General features: G+C 47.3%; 1 long non-coding RNA gene across 2 annotated transcripts; it reads left to right on the forward strand.

The window, feature by feature from the left end:
* The first annotated feature begins 375 nt into the window (after positions 1 to 375).
* Positions 376 to 4,059, forward strand: LOC125525479 (uncharacterized). 2 transcript variants are annotated; one of them, XR_007291314.2, is made up of 4 exons: positions 376 to 837; positions 1,441 to 1,571; positions 1,657 to 1,762; positions 2,200 to 4,054. It is a non-coding gene; the product is annotated as an uncharacterized LOC125525479 (long non-coding RNA). The 2 variants fall into 2 exon arrangements; XR_007291313.2 differs by having other exon boundaries at positions 376 to 1,571; positions 2,200 to 4,059.
* Positions 4,060 to 9,328: the final 5,269 nt, after the last annotated feature.

Below are 9,328 nucleotides of genomic sequence, written 5' to 3' on the forward strand. Positions count from 1 at the left end.
AACAAAAGAAACGAGTAGCCTAATGAAGGCGTGTGCGATATAGAGCATACCGTTCACTCAGATGAACTGTTTGTGATTAGGCAACACAAAAGAAACAGTCAGCCAGATCAAGGTGCGTGTGATACGCGGCAAACAGGTCCGTAATCAGAAATGTGTGCGAAGACCAATATAATAACACAGACGATTGCTGCTAATAAGTCGTGTGATTTGCTCTGTCTACAGTAGAATAACATGTGTATATATCTCTTCCTAATAATAAAGCACAGATTTAGTCTCCGGGTTCACCGTCACGGCAATTTTGCACAAAAGCCCCTGTGGTTTTTATTATTCAACCCGCAGTCTTAGTTATCAAGTCACGCTGAACGGATACGAGCAGGAAAAACCGCACGACCCACGACCCTGCCCCAATCCCATCTTCCACCTCTAGCGCGCCGCCACCCTCGCCACACCGCCGCGCACCGCCTACCCCACCCATGCGGCCTTCCACTGCGGACGACACTCGACGCTGCGTTCGTTGCCTGCTCCCCCATCCCTGCTACCACGGCGCCGCTTGGACTCCATCCCACTGCTTCCACCTCGGCAATGGTTCCCCCAACCCCGCCGGCTTCGCCATCCCGACGCACTCCACCACCCGTTAGACCAGTCCGCCTGGCTCCCGTGGCGACGGCGCACTCCACCACCCGTTGGACCAGTCCGCCTGGCTCCTGCGGTGAACATCGCTGCAACCCCGCTGTCGCTTCCCACCACAGCCGATGTCCTACTCCACCTGCGCGCCACTTCCCGACTTCCCCTTGATGCACCGCGTGCTCTCCAGCCTCCGGCTAGCTGTGACGTGAGGTGAGCTTGGTTGCTTAGCAAAGTGTGTGCAGGCCATATCGCTTTAGAGGATTGGGAGTCAAAATCTTGCAGCTACAGGCTGTAGCTCTTCGGATGAGATGGGAGTGGATGAGAAGATCAGATCCTAATATACCATGGCAAGGATTACTGGAAGCGGTGGATGATTGTGTACGTCAGCTCTTTAATTGTTTGGTCATATTGAGTGATGTGGGAGATGGGCGTACAACTTTTTTGGACTAACAAATGGATGGAAGGCTTTGATGTTAGTGATTTTGCGCCATCCTTACTACTGAAGATCAGTCCGCGCATCCTGAATAAGTGCACAGTTTGGGAAGCTCTCCATAACCATCGATGGCTGCAAGATATTGCTAGCATGGCGAGGTCCATCCGAATGAATAGGTTCAGCTGGGCACCTTATGGACAGTTCTCAACTATGTCCAACTTGACAATGCTAGACCGGATGTGTTTCAATGTTCCGGTGGCACGCATTGTGTTGGTCGTATTCGTGTCCTTCTGTGCTGGATACCTCACTCAGCTTTGCCAATCTAGCCTGAGTTCCTCTTCAAGGCAATGCTTACTAAGTTCATTGTGTGAAATTTACAGGAGTTATTTGAAGAATGGACTCACTATGCGGCTAGATGTTCCAATTGGATGCCCTTGCAAGAAGTATTGCTGTGGTGGGTACAACGCCATGGCCCCTCCCGCATCAACACGCTGGTCCTCCATATGCAAAGGTAGGTAGCTACTGATGCTCTTAGCTTTCTGCAATTTCAGTGTAGCATGCTAACAGAGCTAATATTGTGTTGTTTTCTTATGCAGGCCTATGCAAAACTTATATCATTTTTTGAACAAAGAATGGACTCATATGCTAATGTTGATGCCCAAGTTTCCTTTGAAAGTAGTTCAAGAATAATATAACACCAATGTACGTAATTCTGGTTTTCATTCCAGTGTAGTTGCTACTTCAAAGACGCACACGGTCCACCCATATGATGCTTCTAGCTCTTCAGATTTTACACCATCGCTCCATGTAAATGCAGTTATCCTTAATGCAGATATTGCATTCAAAGTTTCAAACAATGACATAATGACTTGGCTAAGGACCTAAGGTGATCTTTTGAACTATGCCTGACTGCAAAATAGTCATGGTTAAGCCAATAGTCAGATCTGGCCTATTTGATAATGCTACTATACAAGAAACAAACCTCCCTATACATCTAGCGTACAACCAAACAGTTAAAGGAAAACATTGCAGGAAATTGAGATTGAAAACATGTACATGTAGGCTTTAACTTCCTATGAACATACTTCTAATGGTTCTTGCGACAACACGAGATAAAACAAGGTTACTTAAATCCGCAGGTGGGAGGAGAAATTGCTATTGTTATTCTGGTGAAAGCTGCATTGGAGAAGAGTATGTGCAAAAGAAATCATGATGCACGGTAAGTCCTCCTGCTGATTTCTGAACAAAAACAGTCATGATGCCCTCTTCGCTGCTGATATTCTACAATTACTGGAGTTGCAATTCTTGGCATGATCATATGTGTACACAATGTGAATATACACGAGGTGGCATAGCAGGAGTAGAAAAAGTGCAGCTCAAAGTGAGTGCACCTGTATAATTTCCTAGAATTATTTTCTTGGTAGAAGTTACTATCTTCTCATTATGTAATAGGATTGTAAATTTTGAGAAGTAGAAATTCACAATTAATACCAGTGTTATAACTTAGGAGAGGCTCATGTGGATCAACTGTTTTTCTCAGCCCATGGGAGATTGTCGGTAAGATCAAGCCATACCGCCCCCTTTGCACCTTGCTATATTGCAAGTCTTGAAAAGCCTTCTAGGTACCTGTAGAAGCATTGTGAAGGAGGGACAAAAGTTTTCTGTTCCTTTTATTTGGAGGTTAAACTTTGAATGAGAACAACTTGGTCACAACACGCATGATGAGCTAACTAAGACTGATTTGATCTTCTGGTTTAGTTTTCTTCGTTAATCCCACATTAATCTATTGAATTTACTTTGTTCACTGATGGATTCACAAGGATATGAATAATCAATGAATTAATATCTTTTGAGGTTAGATTCCTGATGCACTTAGCTAGATAAACTATATTTTTAGTACAAGTTGATTAGTGAATTAACATTGTGTGTTGATGAATAAAATAATATGAATATTGTCATGTTTGGCATTTCATCTCTCCATGCTCTCCCAAGTGTCGCCTCCTCCCTTGATTTAATTTATTATTTAATAAGATTAAAATAATATGCATACAAGCAAAAACATCCCTAATATAAAAAAATGTTTGACCTGGTGGTATGCTATTTGAGCTCATGTCATGGAATTAAAGAGGTTGAACTCAGCAGTCAAGTATTAATAGCAAACGACATCAGTTCAGCAACATGTATTGGAAATTTGTTAGTCAAGTAGTATCATGATTAGTTCATGAAGGTAAAGGCTTTGTATAGGGGGTCAAGGAATTTTCGAGGTAATTTACACATAGTTGAGTTGACCAATTGTTGGGTGGAGGAGTAGGAGGATGAAGACAACGTTTTGGCGCCTATGGGTTGCCTCAAGGGCCTTCTTGACCTTCATTGGCGTTCAGTAGGGCGCGTGCTCACTAAGGTTGACATGTCCTGCTGGCTGTGGGGGCATCATGGTGATGGTGGACAATGGACAAAGAGGTGGATCCCTGGCAGGATCGTATACAATGTTTGTGTATGCATTGTGACGTCGGTGTGCATTTGCATGATGATGAGATCAACTTTCTCTCCCCGTTGCAAGTCAATTGCTTGCGTCGGTTCACCGTAACTCTCTCTTTTTTTATGATTGTTTCGTTCACCGTCATCCTCTTTTTTTATGATCGTATCCTATGTTGACCCTCGCTGGTTTTCCGCTCAATCCGTTTCTAATGTTTGAGATCGAACGAGAGAGACGCGAGACGAATGAATAGTAAGGCAAAAACGCTTGATCTCTTTCATTAATGATTAGGCTTATATACAATCTGAGAGGACGCAATAGAGAGATGCGTCTGTTCCCGAACAACGCATCGAGGGATGCGATTGTTGCGGGTGTCCATTGGAACAAGGGGAGATTTCCCTTTAATTAAGTGTCATAATTAAATCCTAACAAGATCATGTGTGTGAGCCATGTTCCGAGGATTAACAGGAGGCCTAAATTGTTCGGAGAATGTATTTTTTTTAAACCCTGGTGACTTCCTACCGGCTGTCATTGTTCGATATCATGTTGCTGGTATGCGTTTTGGTGTAGCGAAGCACAGGTTGTCGTGCTACCAGATACACACCAATTTATTTTCCCGCTGCAACGCACGGGCATATTTCCTAGTATAACTGAAATAAACATCCAATTACATAAGTGACTATACAGATCATTCGCACACACCTCAATAAACAATTACGTGCATTCTAAAGTAGGATAAACGATCGTCTAGTCATCTACTTCTTGTGACACTCCCGCCACTGCTATGTGGCTCGATCCCTCGTCTGGGTCCGGAAGAAGACAGTTCCTCATGTCAACGATCTGCCTATACATCTCGTAGCTTGTGTACGCGTCCATGGCCGCGTACTTGACACGCTATTCATCCAGTTTCTTATGCCACACACCGTGCCAGGCGTTCCCGTCCTTATTGCTCTCATTCTTCATCTTCATGTAGTAGGGGTTGATGATGGCCGAGGCGAGGTCAACCATGGAGTTCAATTTGTTTTTGTCGCTGCCCCAGACCTTGTAGTGGCTTTGGATGTTGACAAGATTCGGGCATTTCAAACACGAAACCTTGAGCGCTTTTAGATCGTTGGTGGTGTCGACCGCAGCGAAACTATAGTCGGAGTTGTTGATAAACTTAGAGAAACGCTTGCAAGGCGTTGTGGTTAGGTGGTAGTGGTAGACGAGGACGTCATGTCGAACACACAACTGGGCGATGGCAACCTTCTGATCGTGCCCGGCATGACCGATGGTGTACTCGAGGTCGAAGCCGACCACTCGGTACTTGTCCTCCGCAAGGAACTGCTCCATAGTTTGGATGGAGCTCTCCACCGAGACCGGATCGTTCGTGTACACCATCGAGAGGGCCTTTCCGCTCACATGGGTGTACACTACGTGATGCGTGGTGAACTACCCACCGTTGTCGTCGTCGGCTGCTGGGAGCGCCATTGGAGCCACGGGGAGCGCCATTGGCACCGCTGGATGTCCTCTCTGTATGTGTCCTCGTGGGTGTGCTTATTGTGTCGTGTGAGATGAGAGATGAAGGTAAACGACCGCAAGAATAAAAGGGGGCCGGGCAGCATGGATTCTCGGCGCGTCCGCATGGTAGTTTTTGCAGCGGGTAATTGCATCGTTGTGCCACGCCAGGCGCAACCCCTTGCACACGAACGTGTGTGATCATGCACGACCCCAAACACTGGCAGCGCACGTGGAGGGATGAGGGCAGAGCACCCGGAGGGACACGAGAGTAGAGCGCGCGCTGCGGGCCGTGAGCAGATCGCGCCGCGGCCGCCTGAACCGCAAGCAACCACACGCATAGATCAGTTGAATAGGTAGGAAATGGTCGCCTTCAAGTCGGACGACAGTTACATCACTGCGTAGAGAGCGGCCGTGTGCTACCACCTCCGTCTAGTCTATAGTCTCCTTTATATTATGTGCCATACTTTGCCCTCAAATTTAACCAACGAAATGTTAATGCATGTTTTAAAAATTATATAATTGGAAACTATGTTCAAATACAAATCCAACTATATAATATTTGGCGACATGCATTCGTATGTTATTAGTTAAATCATACTGATAAACCAGGACGGTGGTATAGTAGGTAATTAAATTGCAAGCGTTTTTATTTATTAAGGCTACCTCTTAAGCACTTGCGTTGGTTTTCCCTTGAAGAGGAAAGGGTGGTGCAACAAAGTAGCGTAAGTATTTCCCTCAGTCTTTGAGAACCAAGGTATCAATCCAGTAGGAGGCTACGCGCGAATTCCTCACACCTACACAAAACAAATAAATTCTCGCAACCAACGCGATAATGGGTTGTCAATCCCTACATGGTCACTTACGAGAGTGAGATCTGATAGATATGATAAGATAATTTTTTGGTATTTTTATGATAAAGATGCAAAGTCAAATAAAAGCAATGAAAATAACTAAGTATTGGAAGATAAATATGATGAAGATAGACCCTGGGGCCATAGGTTTCACTAGTGGCTTCTCTCAAGAGCATAAGTATTTTACGGTGGGTGAACGAATTACTATTGAGCAATTGATAGAATTGAGCATAGTTATGAGAATACCTAGGTATGATCATGTATATAGACATCACGTCCAAGACAAGTAGACCGACTCCTGCCTGCATCTACTACTATTACTCCACACATCGACCGCTATTGTAACACCCATGATGCAGCTATATCTCCCACGTGTCGGAGCACGACATAGAGGCATAACCGCATAGTAGGCATGTCGCAAAAGGGTTATCTTTACACATCCCATGTACTGAATAAGAAAGGGATAAAGAGTTGGCTTACAATCGCCACTTCACACAATACATAAATATAGCATTACATCATCCAGAATACAATCAAGGTCCGACTACGGAACCAAAATAAAGACAACCCAGATTGCATAGATCCCCGATCGTCGCAACTGGGCTCCACTACTAATCGTCTGGAAAGGAAACATAGTAACGTCCTGAATCCTCGTCGAACTCCCACTTGAGTTTGGTCGCGTCCCCTATCCTGGCATCATCGGCACCTGCATCTGGTTTTGGAAGTAATCTGTGAGTCACGGGGACTCAGCAATCTCACACCCTCGCGATCAAGACTATTTAAGCTTATGGGTAGGAAAAGGTAGTGAGGTCGAGCTGCAGCAAGCACTAGCATATGTGGTGGCTAACTTACGCAAATGAGAGCGAGAAGAGAAGCAAAGCATGGTCGAGAAGCTATAAAGATCAAGAAGTGATCTTGAAACTACTTACGTTCAAGCATAACATGAGACCGTGTTCTCTTCCTGGTCTCCGCCGAAAAGAGACCATCATGGCCACACACGCTGTTGGTTCATTTTAATTAAGTTAAGTGTCAGGTTTTCTACAACCGGATATTAACAAATTCCCATCTACCCATAACCGCGGACACAGCTTTCGAAAGTTCAAAACCCTGCAGGGGTGTCCCAACTTAGCCCATCACAAGCTCTCACGGTCAATGAAGGATATTCCTTCTCCCAGGATGACCCGATCAGACTCGGAATCCCGGTTACAAGACATTTCGGCAATGGTAAAACAAGACCAGCAAAGCCGCCCGATGTGCCGACAAATCCCGATAGGAGTCGCACGTATCTCGTTCTCAGGGCACACCGGATGAGCCAGACGTCGGGTTGGCATAGACCCTGGTTGCCCAGGGGGCACCGCACATCGCTCAGGTTGGACCAACACTTAGAGAAGCACTGGCCCGGGGGGGTTAAAATAAAGATGACCCTTGAGTCCGCGAAACCCAAGGGAAAAAGGCTTAGGTGGCAAATGGTAAAACCAAGGTTGGGCCTTGCTGGAGGAGTTTTATTCAAGGCGAACTGTCAAGGGGTTTTCATTATAACACAACCGCGTAAGGAACGGAAAATCAAGGAACATAACACCGGTATGACGGAAACTAGGGCGGCAAGAGTGGAACAAAACACCAGGCATAAGGCCGAGCCTTCCACCCTTTACCAAGTATATAGATGCATTAAAGTAAATAAGATATAATAATGATATCCCAACAATAATCATGTTCCAACAAGGAACAAACTCCATCTTCACCTGCAACACTACAAAAAAAAGACACATCCGTGACATTTTGGGCCGAACGGATTTTTTTTCTGTCATACATATGACACTTCTATGACGATAATTGTGACAAAACCCGGTATCATCATAGATGTGGTGGGCTCCTACTTCTATGACAAAAAATCATGACAGAAAATGGGCTTTTCATCCTGGGCGGGCCGGAGACGCAGCTGCATGACATTCTTTGGGCCGTCCATGACGAAAAAAACCGTGGTAGAAGCGAGGGCGAGGAAAATTTTGGGGAGTTCCCGGTTACGGTGGGAGGTCGGGGGCCGAGCGATGCGCGTTTCTCTCGTACACGTACGCGCGTGTGTGCGAGGCGTTGGCTCTAACTGAACCCAAGCAAGGCGTTGGGATCTAACTGAACCCGAGCGATTGCACTTCAGGCTATGCGTTACTGAACCCAAGTGATCGATCGATGACTGTTAACTGAAGCCGATCGGGCGATTCCTTCGCTACTGCTGCTAACTGAAGCCGATCGATGCTGCCTCTGGATGAACAGTGAGCGTTGCGGGGGGGGGGGGGGTTGGATGAACATTTCCTGGTGGGGGTGGATGAACAGGACCCCGTGGTGTTGCCTCTGGATGAACAGGACCCCGATCGATCGAGCCGATGGGGCTGGATGAACAGGACCCCGTGGAGGGCTGGATGAACAGGACCACCCCGTGGAGGGCAGGATGAACAGTAGACGGTGGAGGACAGGATGAACAGTAGCCCGTGGAGGGGTGGTTGAACAGGAGTCCGTGGAGAGGGCTGGTTCAATAGTAGCCGGTGGATGAACAGGAGCCCGTGGATGAACAGTCGTAGGTGGAGGCTGGAGGAGGTCGATGCTGGATGAACAGTAGCTCGTGGAGGCTGGAGGGGGTCGATGGTGGAGATGAACAGTATCCCGTGGAGTCCCGTTTTGCGGTACGCCACACCCCTCCCGATGAACAGGACCCCCTGTTTCGACCGTAGGAGGTCCGTTTCGTTCGTTTTGCGGTACGCCACACCCCTCCCGATGAATAGGACCCCCGTTTTGACCGTAGGAGGTCCGTTTCCTCCGTTTTGCGGTACGCCAGACCCCTCCCGATCAACAGGATCCCGTTTTGAACGTGGCCCGTCGAACACAAGGCCGTTTCCTCCATTCTGCGGTATGCCAGGCCTCGTTTCCATCGCCTATTCCGTCCAAGCCCTCCCGATGAACACGACGCATTCCGTTGCCTCCACATGAACACGACGCATTCCGTTGCCTCCCCATGAACACGATGCATTTCGTTGCCTCCCCATGAACACGACGATGACGCTGTTTCTCCGTTCCGACCCAGCCATGTACATGAGCCCTGGCCGTACGTATGCGAGAGTAGGCGTTCGAGACCCCGCCCGTATGTACACATACGTGGCCGTATTTTCTTTCTTGCACCCTAGCCGTTGTACGTACGTGTACATGCTACGTGCGCACCTCTACTACGGCACGTGTGCGCCTCTACATCGACCAGTATATATGTATGTACACGTTCGTGACCAGAATGACAACGCTACGTACGCTTCGACCAGGTGGGTCCCGACTGTCAGGCACTTCCTTGCGTGCGAAGATGTAGCTGGTGGGTCCCAGCAGTCAGGGGCAAACATTTTTTTCATGAAATATGGTGGCCCGTCCGGTGGGTCCCCGCTGTCAGGTGGAGGAATAATT

This window comes from Triticum urartu, chromosome 7A, assembly GCF_056163025.1.
Source record: "Triticum urartu cultivar PI428250 chromosome 7A, HENAU_Tu73, whole genome shotgun sequence".
Lineage (NCBI taxonomy): Eukaryota > Viridiplantae > Streptophyta > Magnoliopsida > Poales > Poaceae > Triticum > Triticum urartu.